General features: G+C 49.6%; 1 long non-coding RNA gene across 1 annotated transcript in view; it reads right to left on the bottom strand.

Annotated features, from left to right (window-relative positions):
- Positions 1–17,667, bottom strand: part of LOC134935170 (uncharacterized) — an 88,047-nt gene that overhangs the window by 12,413 nt on the left and 57,967 nt on the right. Inside the window, exons 3-4 of the long non-coding RNA XR_010179955.1 lie at positions 11,897–12,028; positions 8,213–8,368 (exon numbers count right to left, since the gene is read on the bottom strand). This is a non-coding gene — a long non-coding RNA (uncharacterized LOC134935170). The remainder of the gene's footprint in view (positions 1–8,212; positions 8,369–11,896; positions 12,029–17,667) is intronic.

The following is a 17,667-nucleotide window of genomic DNA, read 5'->3' as shown; positions in this document are numbered from 1 at the left end:
AGTGACATCTTCAATTTGACTATCAGGAACTGGACTGCGGGTTCTCCTTCCAGCACTTGCAGGGGGCGTGCAAATGGTGGAAGGCGCCACCTCTTCGCGTCCAGTGTTGGGAAGGTCAGGCATCGCAACCGACACAATTGGACTCTCCTTGGGGATTTGTGATTTAGAAGAACGCACAGTTCTTTGCTGTGCTTTTGCCATCTTAACTCTTTTAAGTTTTCTAGCAGGAGGATGAGTGCTTCCATCCTCATGTGAAGCTGAACCACTAGCCTTGAACATAGGCCAGGCCCTCAGCCATTCCTTGCCACTCCGTGTCGTAAATGGCACATTGGCAAGTTTACGCTTCTCCTCAGACGATTTTGATTTAGATTTTTGGGTAATTTTACTGAGCTTTATTTTTTGGGGATTTTACATGCTCTCTACTATGACATTGGGCATCGGCCTTGGCAGACGACGTTGATGGCATTTCATCGTCTCGGCCATGACTAGTGGCAGCAGCTTCAGCACGAGGTGGAAGTGGATCTTGATCTTTCCCTATTTTAACCTCCACATTTTTGTTCTCCATTTTTTAATGTGTGGAATTATATGCCAGTAATATATCAATAGCAATGGCCTACTACTATATATACTGCGCACAACTGAAATGCACCACAGGTATGGATGGATAGTATACTTAACGACACAGAGGTAGGTAGAGCAGTGGCCTACTGTACCGTACTGCTGTATATTATATACTGGTGGTCAGCAACCTGTGCAAAACTGAAATGCACCACAGGTATGGATGGATAGTATACTTGACGACACAGAGGTAGGTAGAGCAGTGGCCTACTGTACCGTACTGCTATATATATAGTTATACTGGTGGTCAGCAAAATTCTGCACTGTCCTCCTACTATATACTACAATGCAGCACAGATATGGAGCATTTTTCAGGCAGAGAACGTATAATACTGGTGGTCACTGGTCAGCAAAACTCTGCACTATCCTCCTACTATATAATACTGCTGGTCCCCAGTCCCCACAATAAAGCAATTAGCACACTGAGCACAGATATTTGCAGCACACTGAGCACAGTCAGATATGGAGCGTTTTTCAGGCAGAGAACGTTGATATTTGCACTTGCAGCACACTGAGCAGATATTTGCAGCACACTGAGCACAGATATTTGCAGCACAATTTGCAGCCCACTGAACATAGAAACTGAGAGGACGCCAGCCACGTCCTCTCACGATCATCTCCAATGCACGAGTGAAAAATGGCGGCGACGCGCGGCTCCTTATATAGAATACGAATCTTGCGAGAATCTGACCGCGGGATGATGACGTTCGGACGCGCTTGGGTTAACCGAGCAAGGCGGGAGGATCCGAGTCTGCCTCGGACCCGTGTAATATGGGTGAAGTTCGGGGGGGTTCGGAGGATCCGAACCCGCTCATCACTAATATATATATATATATATATATATATATATATATATAATTAGCTGAAGGCTGCATAAGCCTGAGGCCATATACTGTAAGAGCCCAATTTTTTGTGATTGGTTGTCTATGACTAAGCAGTTGCTAGGTAGTTATGGTTTTCGGTTGTATTTTTCCTATAGGTGTTTAGGGGCTAGTCTTAGTATGGTATATAATTCATAGTCATGTACAGTACCTCAGACTTCCTCTTGCCATTTTGAATGGCCCAGGAAGGCTGAGTACTTTTACAGTTGATATTGCCCTCGTGTCTGTTCTTATTCCTTATTTATTATTCACTGTATATATCGTTTTTATCTCCCTCCCTTGCCTTCCCTCCTGCTATTTGCTGTGCCCTGGCTTTGTGCTGTTTTCCCCCTCATACATCATGCCGCGTCCCCGCAGGTCCGCCCCCCCCTCTCGTCGCCTCTTAGAGGCCGCGGGTACCCAGCGCCCGCGATCAGGGAGCGCGGCCCCCCGAATGTTACTCCCCGCATCTGAGGTGTCGCGGCAGGGTCGGGCCGCTGCGGCCCGCGCCCCTGCCGGTGCTGCTCGTGCGGCCGGCGGGCGTGCTGCCCAGGCCGCTGCGGGTGGTGTCTCGCCCGGCGCAGCGGTTTTCAGCGCATCTCCCCTTTCCCCCCCGCCGGCGGCTCTGGCCAGCGGCGCGGGCGCCCACGTGGTGCCTGGCGTCTGCGGGCGGGCTGCGGGGGTGAGGGGGAGCAACGGCTACAGGGGGAAACGGTCTCTGTGGGGCAGCAGGGGTCTCCTGTGCCCTCTAATCCTCCGGCCAGGGCTGCTGCTGATGGGCTCCCCTCTTCGGGGGGGCCGTTTTCACCCGCATATACTGTGGGAGATGGGGCTGGTGGGGCAGGCCCAGGTGTTTTAAGGGGGGTGGTGACTCAACGGGGTGCCGCGTTGGAGGCCTCGCGGGCAGCTCCAGCGCTGGGGTCCCCGGCTGGGCTTCTCTCGGCGGGGGCACTTTTGCATGGCTCCCGGTCACCCGCTGGGTCTCTGTGCTCGTCGGCGTCCCCTGTCGTCGGGCTCCATGCGCTTCCTTCCGGCCCGGTTGGCGTGGTGCAGATGGTGGCGACGCAGTCGTCCATTGCTGCTGCGTTCCAACTGCCTGGCCCTCCTCTGTCGTTTGTTGCGCCCCACGGGTTTACCGGGGGTCAGTTTTTCCCCAGTGGCCTCCCCTGGCCAGTTGCGCAGGCGTTTCCCACGTCCTCTGGGGCGCCTTTCACAGGTCTCCCGGTTTCCTCTGCACCGCAATTTTCACCGTATTTCTCGAGTTCGGCCGCTGGGGTCCAGCCCACGTGGTCAGTCGGCGGCCCTCGGGTTGCGATCCCCCCACCTGCTTTTGCGGGCTCATTTTTCGGGTCCTCCCCTGCTGGGGCGAACCCGTTTGCCCAGTTTTGGCAGCCATCCCCCGCTCCTGCTCCGTTCCATCCTGTTTTGTCGGGGTTTCCCAGGTCGGCTGGGTATCTTCCCCCGCCCGCATGGCTTCCTGCCTACACCATTAGTGGCACACCTGGGGTCGGGGCTACCTTCCCTCCGTCGGTTCGTCCTCCTCCGCGGGGTGTCCTCCCCCGCCGCTGCCCACTGGCCCCGCTCCGCCGAGCGAATGTGCTTTGCCCCCACACCCGCCTGTTCCCCCCATTTCTGTTGATGCGCTGGTTTCTCCTGCGCCTGTTGTCCCTTCTGTTTCCTCCGCTCAGGTGATGGCGAGTTCGGGGGCATCGGGGACTTCGTCGCGGAGGAGTCAGAGGTCGAGGAGATCGACGGCCGCGGCACCGACAGGAGACGTTCCGCCCCAACCGATGGCGGGTGAAGCGGATGACGCAGTTCCGGGTCCTTCAGGCACTGGTGAGCATGCTGTTCCTTCTCCCTGTTCTTCTAGCACTTTTTCTACCTCTTCTAGTAGTGTTTCTTCAGGTTCTCCTTGGCGCCCGTGTAAACTGGTTAGGCTTATTGTGCGGCGCGTGGCTAAGGAATCTCGAAAGGCGCCGGCGCCTTCGGTTCCCTCTGATCCCCCCCCGTTTTACGGAAATGGTGCTGGCTTAGTTTATACCCCGACAGGTCGGCCACATTATTCCTTTTGGAGGGTTTTAGTCACGGTTTTCGCCTGCCCATTTCGGATTCGGTGCATGTGGTGGCGCGCCAGAATTTGAAGCCGGCTCGCAAATTCCCGCATGAGGATCGGCGGAAGGTGGACGCGGAGATCGGCTTGGGGTGCATGTGTGGGCCCTACGCCTTTCCCCCTCTTCCCGCCTTGTGCATCTCCCCCGTGGGGGTGGTGCCCAAGAAGGCACCAGGTAAGTTCTGCCTGATACAGCACTTGTCGCATCCTCATGGTGGTTCGGTTAATGACTTTATTCCCGAGGCCGTGTGCAGAGTGCGTTATCAGTCTTTTGATGAGGCTCTGCGCTTGGTTCCAGACTGTGGTCCGGGTGCCCTGTTGGCAAAATTAGACGTTAAGTCGGCTTTTCAGCTTCTTCCCCTGCACCCTGATTCCCTGCGGTTTCTGGGTTTCAAATTGGGGGCCGAATTTTACGTGGATCGTTGTCTCCCCATGGGCTGTTCAGACTTCTGTGCCTATTTTGAGAGATTTAGCACTTTTTTGCATTGGTGCGTCCAGGCCGCCTCCGGCCACCCCGGGGTTACTCACTACCTGGACGATTTTCTCTTTGTACGTCCGGGAGGCAGTTCTGTCTGTGGCGATATTCTGTCGGTCGCCTAGTCCTTGTTCGAAGGGTTGGGGGTTCCCGTTGCGCCGGACAAGTGTGAGGGCCCCTCTAGTTGTCTGAGCTATCTGGGGATTGAGATAGACACCGTGGCGGGTTGCTGCCGCCTCCCCGCTGATAAAGTGCGAACGTTTTTAGGTTTAATTGACGATTGTTTGGGTAAGCGCAGGGTTCGGCTTAAGCAGGTGCAGTCGTTGCTAGGCTCCTTCAACTTTGCGTGCCGGATTATTCCCATGGGGAGCGTTTTCTGTCGCAAACTTGAACGGGCCTCTTCGGGGACGGCCAGGCAACATCACACAGTATACCTCTCCCGCGAGATCAGGGATGATTTGCGAGTTTGGTCTTCTTTCCTTGTGTCCTTCAACAGGGAGGTTTTGTGGCCTCCCCCTCGTTGTTCCAACAGTTGGTTCCAGTTGTTCACGGATGCCTCGGGCAATCATGGCTTTGGGACATTTTTTGCCGGGTCCTGGTGCGCTGCTGCTTGGCCGCCTTCTTGGGTTGCACGGGGTTTCACTAGGAACCTCCTTTTGCTGGAATTTTCCCGATCATTGTTGCCCTGGAGTTGTGGGCCTGCCAGTTCTCGAATCGGGACATTTCGTTCCGTTGCGACAACTTGGGAGTGGTACACTCTATCAATAATCAGCGTTCTTCTTCTCCCCAGGCTTTGCGGCTGTTGCGACATCTTGTGCTTGTCTGCTTGTGACGCAGTATTAATTTCAGGGCCCGTCACGTTTACGGAATCGACAATGGGATTGCGGATGCTGTGTCTCGATTTCAGTTTGATAAGTTCCGTGAGTTGGTTCCGGGAGCGAAGGCTGAGGGTTTACCGTGCCCGCCTTCTGTCTGGCAGATTGTCGAGTCGGGTTAGCTGCTCTGGCCAGGTGTGCGTTGGCTCCTTCCACGCTCAGGGCGTATGATGCGGCCTGGCGTGATTGGTCGGCCTTTCAAAGTAGGTACGGTATGGCAGGTGAGTCCCCGGTAGACGTTTTGATGGCCTTTGTTTGGGAGCATTATCAAAGGGGTAGGTCCTTTCACTCTCGGCTCCACGGGATGACGGACCCCACCGGGTCTTTTGTCCTTTCCAGAGCACTTAAGGGATGGGCTAGGGTGCGACCGGCGGCCGCGGACTCCCGTAGACCCGTGACTTTGCAGCTTCTAACAGAGTTGCTGGGTGTGCTGCCTCGAATCGCGGCCTCGGAGTTTGAGGTGGCCCTTTTTAGATTTGCTTTTGCCCTAGCTTTCTTTGGGGCTTTCAGGGTGAGCGAGTTAGTGGCGTACAGTAAGGCCTCCCGTGATTCCGGTATGCTTTACGGGAATGTGCGCCTGCAGGATGGCCTGTTGCTCTGTAAGATTGTGCGGTCCAAGACAGATCAAACAGGTCGGGGTCGCTGGGTGTCCTTGGAGGCCCGGGAGGATGCGGGTGTCTGCCCGCTGCGCCTGGCACAGGAGTATTTCCGGTTGAGGCCTCCAGGTGGCGACCAGTTGCTAGTGCATGCGCACGCAGGTCCCCTGACTAAGTTCCAATTTGCTTCGGTGTTTAAGAAATGTTTGGAGGCTCTGGGTTTGTGTGGTGCGGACTTCGGTACCCATTCCTTTCGGATTGGGGCGGCTACCCATGCAGCGGCTACGGGCTCCTCCCCGGCGGCTATTCGGGAGCTGGGCCGTTGGAAGTCTGCCTCCTATAGGTCTTATGTTCATTTTGATAAGATTTAAGAGCGCCTGTTGCGCTAACCCAAAAACTTGTTTACTCGTCGGTTTTTGAACACTTAACGTTCAGGAATCGAGGGTGTGAAGTGAATTTTTACATTTTCCTCCGAGGGGGCCTAATTTCAATTGGCTATACTCTGAAGGTCCACGGGAGGTTTTTTGAGTTTTCTCCTTCACTTGGGTTATTTCTGTTTCTTGATTTTGTTTTCTATGTATGGTATTTCAATTTTCTGATGTTAGGGTGTTCTTCTTTTTCATCCGTCGTCGATTTTGGGGAGCAAGTGTGGCTGGTTGGCCACTCTTACAATTTTTGGGCGGCAAGGCATCCTATGGCACTTAGGTCAGCTGACGTTTTTGGGGCTAGGGAGTTTCGTTGGTTAGGTGTTCGTGGCATGCCTTGGGGTGATTTGTTGTGGCTCCTTTTTCACCGTGAGCGCCGCTGGGGTCGCCCCAGCTGTATTGTCCTGCATTTGGGTGGCAACGATTTGGGCCGAGTTAAAGGCATCAACCTAATTTTGTCCATTAAGGCTGATTTGGTGGCGATTCGTTGTCACTGGCCAGGAGTCCAGATTGTGTGGTCGGAGATAGTTCCGCGTTTTCATTGGAGGGGTGAGGTGCTTTTTTCGGCTCTTGAGAAGGCTCGCAAGAAGGTGAATTCGGCGGTTTCAATGTTTGTTAGGGCCATAGGTGGAGTGGCTGTCAGGCATCCTTTACTTGTGCTGCGTAATAGGCAGTTCTACAAGGATGATGGGGTTCACCTTTCTCCGGCCGGAGTTCAGGTTTTTCTTCATGATGTTTTTGGTCCTTTTCGTTAGGGGTCTTTAGTCTTTTTTTTTTCTTGTTTTTTTGTTGGATGGCGGTGGCGGTTTGTTAAACCTTTGTGGCGGGAAGTCGCTACCAACCAGCAGTCAGATAGGCATAAGGGGTCATTGTGGGGCACCCTCTTTAGAAGGGCGGCAGGTGTGTCCTTCCCTTGCGGGTGGACATTTAGCCGTTCACCTGCGGGAACAGAACGTTTGCCAGAGATAAGAGTGGTGAGGCCAGCACAATGCGGGTTATGCAGTAGGAGGCGGTGTTGTTGGCTAGTCCCCTCCTTGGTTTGTTGGATTTCATCTAAGTGACTGGAGCTGGTGTCTGGTAGCGGCTTTTCCTTTGCCATCCTCCAATCTAAATTTAATTTCACAATCTAAATTAATTTCAATTTCAATTACAATTATAGTTTAAAGAGTTGGTCAGCGATCAATAAATATTGTCTGACCTTTTTCTCCAGCTACCGTGTCCGTGTCTTTATTTTGGTGTGTGTCATTTATTTTAGTGGTAAGCTAGCTTAAGAAGTGTTTATGTTAATCACAATAAAATTATGGGCGCCTTAGATTAGCTGAAGGCTGCATAAGCCTGAGGCCATATAAGAGCCCAATTTTTTGTGATTGGTTGTCTATGACTAAGCAGTTGCTAGGTAGTTATGGTTTTCAGTTGTACTTTTCCTATAGGATTATTGGGCTGTCCGTCAAGGTGTTTAGGGGCTGGTCCTAGGATGGTATATAATTCAGAGTCATGTGCCTCAGACTTCCTCTTGCCATTTGAATGCCCTCCCGCCCTCCCTGATTCTTTTTCCATTGTTCTTATCCTCTGCAGTTGGCTCTTGACAGCCAGATTGGTGGGAAGTCACTACCAACCAGCAGTCAGATAGGCATAAGGGGTCATTGTGAGGCACCCTCTTTAGAAGGACAGCAGGTGTGTCCTTCCCTTGCAGGTGGACATTTAGACGTTCTCCTGCGGGAACAGAACGTTTGCCAGAGATAAGAGTGGTGAGGCCAGCACAATGCGGGTTATGCAGGTAGGAGGCGGTGTTGTTGGCTAGTCCCCTCCTTGGTTTGTTGGACTTTATCTAAGTGACTGGAGCTGGTGTCTGGTAGTGGCTTTTCCTTTGCCATCCTGCAATCTAAATTTAATTTCACAATCTAAATTAATTTCAATTTCAGTTACAATTATAGTTTAAAGAGTTGGTCAGCGATCAATAAATATCGTCTGACTTTTAACTCCAGCTACCGTGTCCGTGTCTTTATTTTGGTGTGTGTCGTTTATTTTAGTGGTAAGCTAGCTTAAGAAGTGTTTATGTTAATCACAAGAAAATTATGGGCTCCTTAATAAATAAATATATATATATATATATATATATATACTGCAGCCGCGGCACTCCTGGTGTCTAACTCAATGAAAGCTCTTGAACAGGCAGATGGAAGGTAACAACGTTTCAATGACTTTTATTTAGTCATTTTCCTCAGGTCTAAGTAACAACAAAACAAGTCTTACCTTATAAAGGATATCATCACCCTGTGTGTGGATCGCCTGCGGTCAGCGGGATGCCGCCCGCTCCGTCCAGCGTGCCGGAAGTGACGATGCGCCACGTCACTTCCCCCGGCCGTGCTCCCCATCACCATAGCAACAATAATAACAACAAACGGACAGCTGCAAAGAGAACGTAATACAGACTTGGCATCAAAACATGGTTATGACAGTAAAACATGACATTAATGACACCATTGTTGATAATGCACTAAATGAATGCATATTACTACATAATAACAACATCAAAATACAGTGGAAAAGATACAACTATCGTCATACTAATATAATAAGGTATCTAAATTAGACAAAAAAGTTTTTAGATGAGAAAAAAAGGTTTATATATAAACCGTAAGCAAGTCAACAACCTAAGAACATGCCCAAGCTATATACCAACATTGTGTGGGTAATATACCCGTCCTCATGGTATAATGACCTCAGGGAATAAAGAATGGGTGGGACCACAGCTACACATAAAAGTATGCAAGGACCACCCCCATACATGATGTACAGTAACACTAACATCACTAATACGCTTAGTACCAATTACACAACACTATATGGCTACATAATATAAGGCTGTCTTATAAAAAGCTGTTGAAACCTTGAGACTCATTGAGTCCCCGTGGGTAAACTGTGTCCAGATGGTAGATCCACCGAGCTTCCAGCCTTAGAAGTTTCGCCCCACGATCTCCGCCCCTAATGGAGGCTTGCACATGATCAATCATGCGATATCTAAGCGTGGTAAGTGGGTGGTGTTGGGATGCAAAGGCCTAGCGATAGGTTGTTCACTAGTACCCTTGCTGATGGCCAACTTGATAGCAGACCTGTGGGCTGCCATACGTTCTTTAAACATATGTTGGGTCTTACCAATGTATGACAGGCCACAGGGGCACACCAATTGATAAACCACAAAACGGGACGCATATGTTAGAGTGTGTAGTATATACAATGTTTTCCCGGAATGGGGGTGTTGAAAAGTGTCGCCCGCTATCATGAACTGGCATGTTGTACAGGTGCAGCGAACGCAACCCCTATGTCTGCCCCCAGTGGGGTTAGTGATGGTAGTATACTTAGTCACATCAGTTTTAACTAAAATGTCCCGTATAGTCTTGCTACGTTTATAACAGGACATTAATTTAGTATTCTGTAATCCCAACTCGGGATCGCTCTGCACAATGGGCCATAGTTGTTTGGATATATGATTAATGCCAGTGCTGGCTGCATGATATTGTGTCACCCAAGGAAAGATAGGGCTGGATTCACTGCGCAACTGTGATGGACCAATAAGTGTGGCTCTATCGATGTTTAATGCTTCCTGTAGAAGCTTGATAGGGTGCCCGCGTTCTGTAAACTGGGCGATCATTGCATCCATCTGTGAAATCGCAAGAACTGGGCCAGATGTAATGCGTCTAATGCGAAGAAGTTGAGAAAACGGCAGACCCCGCTTAAGTGGTTGAGGATGAAAGCTAATATAATGTAAAACATTATTTTTGTCAGTAGGTTTACAGAAAAGAGAAGTCATAATACGCCCCTTATCGATTGATATTTGGACATCTAAATAGTTAAGCACTTGATCACTGATTGTATATGTAAGTTTGATAGGATGTTGCTTTGCATTATGCCCAAGAATAACAGTTTCAAGCTGTACCTGAGAACCCTGCCATATCAATAAATGGTCATCGATGTAGTGGCAGTAAAACAAAATTCTCCAGCTACATCGGGATCTGTAAAAAATATTTGATCTTCTATCTCAAACATGAAAATGTTCGAATATGAAGTGGCCACAGAGGACCCCATGGCACACCCCTTACGCTGCAAATAAATGCACCCATCATACAGGAAGAAATTTTTCTCTAGCGTCATCTGTAATAACTGCATACATAACTGTATATCAGGACCCTGATAGTTCACATGATTAGTAAGATAAAGTTCTGCTGAAGCCAACCCCATCTCATGGGGAATGACTGTGTACAGATTTTGCACGTCTATGCTACATAACAACACATTTGACTCAAAAATAGGCAACTGCTGAAGTTTGTATAGGAGTGTAGTAGTGTAAAGCAAAAAGCGGGGGTGGGATTGTATACACGGCTGCATTATGAAATAAAGATGCCCTGGCGGAAATTATGGGGCATCCTGGTGGGTTATGAAGAGATTTATGTATTTTGGGTGTCGTGTATAATACCGGCATAACCGGATGTGAGGGAATAAGGGCATCACGTATAGCACTAGAGAGTTTGCCATCCCGGACCGCATTATCTAAAGTCCTCATAAGTTGTTCTTTAAATTCACCAGTAGGATCCCTACTTAAACAACAGTATGTATCAGAGTCTTGCAACTGACGCTCAATTTCGGTTTTATAATCCTGTAAATTTTGGATCACAAGGGCACCCCCTTTATCCGCCAGGCGGAATACGAGATTTTCTTGTGTTGATAAATGGCGAAGGGCCTCACTTTCCGCTTTTGTGAGATTGTGGCGAATCTGTGCATTGTTTGACATGTATGCACTAGATTGTTCATCCAAAAGACGTGCAAAATGTCTTAATTGAGGCATTATGCGACTGTGTCTCGAATTTAGATTTTGGTAATATCTTCTGTAATTTTGCTGGTATTTCAGGACGTTCCATAGTAGTTGGCTGTTTATTGAAAAATTCTTTTAACTTAAGTTGTCGCTGCAGACGGTACTTTTCGATCTGCCAAACAATCGGATCTTGTTTGCGTGCTGGGACAAAGGACAAGCCTCTCGATAGCACCCGTTGTTCAACAGCAGACAATTCATAGTCAGATAGATTTACTATTAGCGTCTCTGATTTTTGGGTGGCCTCCCCACTCTGCCTCTGCCATTGTTTGCTCCTTCTTGTATACGGGCGCTGGCATCTCTTTTGTCTTGGACCAAAGTCCGTGTGGCAACCCCTAAAGGGTGAGCCCCTTGTGATGATTGACTCACTGAGTCGGACTCACTGGACGTCGGGGTGTGTTCATAGGATGACTCAAGGTCCCTCTGTCTATAACGTCTACGACGAAAAAACTGTTTCTTCTGTTCCTGGCGCGTAGAAGAGTCAGTCCATTTGTAAACATTGTGATTTTCGTAGTCACCATCAACTTTACTACGTTTTTGTGCCTTGAATTTAATAAGGTCGCGCTTGTAGATTTGTAATTGTCCATTAAGTTTATCATACCAGTGGCTGCTATTTAGCATCAGGATGCTTTTGTGACCACCCTGACATTTTAAGATGAGTATAAGTTTGAATCTATGATCCTCTGCTTTTTCCAAGTTGTTTTGTACTAAACATTTTTTGCACTCCATTGGATTTTATGATGTTTTAATATAAACACAAGTTTTGCATTAAATTGGAGGTGCTGGCTCTCTTGTTTTGCATATACACTGGTTCATGTGCCTGGCATTCCTGAAAATGGCCTCGTAATGTCTGCGGGATATGTCCTGCTCCGGTGCCCTCCTCCGCAGAGGGCTTTGCTGCTGCCCCCTGAAATATTTCAACCAAAGAAAAGGCGGCACTCGGAGACTGTGAAATAATCATATATTGGTGCAAAAAGCAATCATCAACGTTTCGGGTACCAGTTCCCCTTCTTCAGGATAAGTGTTAACAGTGCACTACAAACATTTAAATACTTAGAGGTAGTACTTACCCCGCAACAAACAACCATTCACCTGGCGTCTCCAGCCGGTCACGCCACCAGTCTCACCGCCCGGCACCTCCGGGCACGTCAGTCGCAACCGGAAGTGACGTCGTGGGAGTCAGCCGCGTAACCATGGAGACGCTGGCAACAAAAACAGAAAAAACACACCCAATGTCATGCTAGGATAATGTGCAAAATACAAACTGGTTAAAGTGCTGATGCAGATCTAAATACAATACTAATACATATCTAAAAACAGTGCTTATTCACATTTTATATCAGTGCATAAGTGAACGTGCAGCGTGCTGCTGCTCTTACAACATGCAGCTACTGGCTGTCCTGATTCTAATCCCTATCACAAATAAAAATGCAATATAATACATATTATTGAATATCTTGTGCTTGAAGGAAATTGCTCTCTAACTATATGTCAGCACGGTCGTCCACTTACTTCGTAAACCCAGACAGGTTGGGCTGCAGGTATATGGGGCCGTATAGCCCAACCTGTCTGGGTTTACGAAGTTAGTGGACAGCGGTCAGCGGTTGACCGAAAGTAACCTCACCGCTGACCGCAAAGTTCCCACCATTGGATACAATGGAGCGCATAGGCGCAACATTGTATCTCTGCCGGGTGCAGCCTGACAGACACTACAGGAGCACACAGCCAATCAGGAGAGTGCCACGACGTGGCGCTCCCTGATTGGCTGAAGGGACCCTCTTTGACAGGAGTCAGGGGGGGGTCCTGGCAGTCGGGGAAAGGGGTCCCATGTGTAAACATGGGGCCCCTTTCAGTGCGTGGTCGGGTTTCCGTTTTTTTGTTTTGCCAAGTACGTGGATTATACAAAGAACAGAAGGTACACTGGATTATGTGAGTATAATTTTTTTCACAGGTACCCCTAGGATTCTACATGGAGAAGAGGACCGAGCCTCGTGTGAACATAGGTAAGTATGTATGTTTGGAGGTGTGCATGTATGTAATAAACTTACACTGTCACGGTGTGTGTGTCCTGTTTTTTGGGGGGTTTTTTTTTAGTAGTAGTACTACAGGTACCAGCGGGCCCGGTTTTCCACCGTATGCTGGTACTTGTGGTTCTCCAACTACCAGCTTGCGGGGGAGGCTTGCTGGGATTTGTAGTACTGCTACTAAAAACAATATTCACATTTTTTTCACAAGGCTATCAGCCCCCCATCCGCCGCCCTTGGATGGGGGGACAACCTCGGGCTTCACCCCTGGCCCTTGGGTGGCTGGAGGGGGGGACCCCTTGATTTAAGGGGTTCCCACTCCTCCAGGGTACCACGGCCAGGGGTGACTAGTTGGGTATGTAATGCCAGGGCCGCAGGGACCAGTATAAAAGTGTCCCCCGGCTGTGGCATTATGTACATGGCTAGTGGAGCCCGGTGCTGGTTTCAAAAATACGGGGGACCCCTACGCTTTTTGTCCCCCGTATTTTTGGAACCAGGACCAGGCGCAGAGCCCGGTGCTGGTTGTTGAAATATGGGGGAACCCCTGACATTTTTCCCCCCATATTTTTTCAACCAGGACCGTCTCAAAGAGCCCGAGGCTGGTTTTGCTTAGGAGGGGGGACCCCACGCATTTTTTTCCAGAAAATGTAACACTTTCCCACCCCTTCCCACTGATAAACATTCACGGATCTCATGGATCCGTGCATGCCTATCAGAACACGGTAAAAAAAAGCAGGTCTGTTTTAAATCTGCTTTTTTTTACGATTTGTATTTTTTCACGGCAGTGTTTGGCTATTGCCAGCAGTGTTCGTGAAATACACTTTTTAGTAAATTACCGAGTTGTATCAAAAAACAGTCGTATTTGACCGAAGGTGTATTCATTCGTATTTTTTTTCTTGGACTTCCAAAAAATACGAATGCCCTCATCACTGCCGAGATTTGAGTTTAGTAAATTCCCGAGATGACACTTTGAACAAAAAACACCAAATCGGTCAAAATCGAAAGCTTAGTAAATAATCCCCAATGTCTCCAGTATAGTGCCAAATACACATAATGTCTACAGTAGTGCAGTGCCAGAGAGACATGATATGCCCCCCAGCAATGCCAGATATACATGACATGTCCCCCAGCAGTGCCAGATAGACATGACATGCCCGTAGCAGTGCCAGCTACACATGACATGCCCCGCAGCAGTGCCAGCTACACATGACATGCCCCGCAGCAGTGCCAGCTACACATGACATGCCCCGCAGCAATGCCAGGTACACATGACATGCCCCCCAGCAGTGCCAGCTACACATGATATGCCCCCCAGCAGTGCCAGATACACATGACATGCCCCCCAGCAGTGCCAGATACACATGACATGCCCCCAGCAGTGCCAGATACAAATGCCCCCACAGTGCCAGATACATAAATGCCTCCACAGTGCCAGATACATAAATGCCCCCACAGTGCCAGATACATAAATGACCCCACAGTGCCAGATATGCCCCCACAGTGCCAGATACATAAATGCCCCCACAGTACCTGCTGTGCTGGGAGGGGGAGTGCTGAGGGCCGCGGGCGGCCTCTTCCTAAACTATACAGTGTGCACTATCTGACGTCAGATGCCGGCACCGAACAACGCGCATATCGCGTACTGAGTAGTTTTGCGCTGACTGCTGGCTGGGAGTGGGACTGGGAGGCAGGGTGGGGACGGACCGGACGGATGCTGCAGTGCTAAATCCTGGAGGCACACACAGACGACCAGGCTCCAGGCACGAATATGGCGCAGTGCTAAATCCTGGAGGCACACACAGACGACCAGGCTCCAGGCACGAATATGGCGGCGCAAGTGTGCGGCGCCCACTATTCGAACATGCCTGGAGCCGGCCCAGTGGCGGAACTAGCAAGCGGTGGGCCCAGGTGCGACAAAATGCTTTGGGCCCCCCCCCCATCCCATCCAAGTCCACCCCCTCACCCCTTGAGAGGATCTGGTGAGGGGGACCTGCTCAGGGCCAGAGAAATGGTTACCTAGCAACAGTGCCGTAACTAGACATTTTAGCACTTTGTGCAAGAAACGGCATCGGAGCCCCACCCCTGCATGCAAAACAGGGGCAGTGCGCGCCGTAGGTGCGCGCAAAAATACATAGTGGCGTGGCTTCGCGGGGAAGGGGTGTGGCCACAAAATAATACCAATTCCTGAAACGGTGCACAGTAGTCTCCATTCTTCAAATTACGCCGCACAGTAGCACCACTACACCAGGTAGAGACCCTTTTACACCTTACAGCGAACAGATTCCTCTTTTTACACATTATGGCAGACAGCGTCTCCTTTTTACACATTACGGCAGACAGCGTCCCCCTTTTTATACATTACGGCAGACAGCGTCCCCTTTTTACACATAACGGCAGACAGCGTGCCCTTGTTACACATAGCGGCAGACAGCGTGCACTTTTTACACATTACGGCAGACAGCGTACACTTTTTACACATAACGGCAGACAGCGTGCCCTTGTTAAACATAGTGGCAGACAGCGTACACTTTTTACACATAACGGCAGACAGCGTCCCCCTTTTTACACATTACGGCAGACAGCGTCCCCTTTTTACACATTACGGCAGACAGCGTACACTTTTTACACATAACGGCAGACAACGTACACTTTTTACACATAGCGGCAGACAGCGTGCCCTTGTTACACATTACGGCAGACAGCGTGCCCTTGTTACACATTACGGCAGACAGCATGCCCTTGTTACACATTACGGCAGACAGCGTGCCCTTGTTACACATTATGGCAGGCAGATTCCCCCTTTTTACACGTTGCGGCAGGCAGTCCCCCGTTTTTACACATTGCGGCAGGCAGATTCCCCATTTTTACACATTACGGCAGGCAGATTCTCCCTTTTTACACATAGCGGCAGGCAGATTCCCCATTTTTACACATTGCGGCAGGCAGATTCCCCATTTTTACACATTGTGGCAGGCAGTCCCCCCTTTTTACACATTGCGGCAGGCAGTCCCCCATTTTTACACATAGCGGCAGGCAGTCCACCCTTTTTACACATTGCAGTAGGCAGTCCCCCATTTTTACACATAGCGGCAGACAGTCCCAACAAATAAAGAAAGAAAGAGACAGAAAGAAATAAAGAAAGAAAGAGAAAGAAAGAAAGAAAGAAAGAAAGAAAGAAAGAAAGAAAGAAAGAAAGAAAGAAAGAAAGAAAGAAAGAAAGAAAGAAAGAAAGAAAGAAAGAAAGAGAAAGAAAGAAAGTAGAATCATACTTACCCGCTTCGCTGGCTCAGGCTCCTCGTGCAGCTTGACGATTCCCGGGCAGTAGACGAGGTGGAGGAGGGAGCCGCAGCAGCGCTGTGTTATTGGTGGAGGCGCTGCTGCTGCTGCCCCCCTGCTTCACTATAGGCTGGTCTCGGAAGACAGCCTATAGTGAAGCAGAGGGGCAGCAGCGCCTCCACCAGTAACAAAGCGCTGCTGCGGCTCCCTCCTTCACCTCCGTCCTCCTCCTTCCCCCGTCCGTGCCGCTGCTCTTCTCCTCTGTGGGCGGCTGTGCGCTGCGGGCAGCGATTGCCCGCAGCGCACAGCGGCATGTAATGAGTCAGTTTGACTCATTACATGCTTGGGCCCCTGGACAGAGGCGGGCCCCAGTGCACGCACTGCTTGCCCTGCCGGTAGTTCCGCCTCTGAGCCGGCCCTGGGTGTGGTATGTAAGGTCGATGGTAAGTAGGTCGACAATGTTTAGGTCTACCACTATTGGTCGACAATAAGTAGGTTGACAGGGATGCCAGGTCGACAGGGTCTTCAGGTCGACATGGTCTAGGTCGACAGGTCAGAAGGTCGCCGTGAGTTTTTTAATGGTTTTTTGTGTAGTTTTCTCCGTATAGTGACCGGGAACCCCAATTAGTGCACCGTACTATTCCCAATCATAGTCCGCGTGGATCGTTAAGTATGAAAAAGTTCAAAAAAAGAAATTTGAAAAACTCATGTCGACCTTTTGACTTGTCGACCAAGCACATGACGACCTAAAGACCCTGTTGACCTAGAGACCTGGCGACCTAGTTACTGTCGACCAATAATGGTCAACCTAAACATTGTTGACCTACTTACTGTTGACCTAGAGACCGGATCCCATATATATATATATATATATATATACACTGCTCAAAAAAAATAAAGGGATCACTTAAACAACACAATGTAACTCCAAGTCAATCACACTTCTGTGAAATCAATCTGTCCACTTAGGAAGCAACACTGATTGACAATCAATTTCACATGCTGGTGTGCAAATGGAATAGACAACAGGTGGAAATTATAGGCAATTAGCAAGACACCCCCAATAAAGGAGTTGTTCTGCAGGTGGTGACCACAGACCACTTCTCAGCTCCTATGCTTTCTGGCTGATGTTTTGGTCACTTTTGAAAGCTGGCAGTGCTTTCACTCTAGTGGTAGCATGAGACGGAGTCTACAACCCACACAAGTGGCTCAGGTAGTGCAGCTCATGCAGGATGGCACATCAATGTGAGCTGTGGCAAGAAGGTTTGCTGTGTCTGTCAGCATAGTGTCCAGAGCATGGAGGCGCTACCAGGAGACAGGCCAGTACATCAGGAGACATGGAGGAGGCCGTAGGAGGGCAACAACCCAGCAGCAGGACCGCTACCTCCGCCTTTGTGCAAGGAGGAACAGTAGGAGCACTGCCAGAGCCCTGCAAAATGACCTCCAGCAAGCCACAAATGTGCATGTGTCTACTCAAACGATCAGAAACAGACTCCATGAGGGTGGTATGAGGGCCCGACGTCCACAGGTGGGGGTTGTGC

This window comes from Pseudophryne corroboree, chromosome 6 (assembly GCF_028390025.1).
Source record: "Pseudophryne corroboree isolate aPseCor3 chromosome 6, aPseCor3.hap2, whole genome shotgun sequence".
NCBI lineage: Eukaryota > Metazoa > Chordata > Amphibia > Anura > Myobatrachidae > Pseudophryne > Pseudophryne corroboree.
Note: the sequence above shows the minus strand (reverse complement) of the source record. Positions and strands in the feature narration are given on the sequence as shown.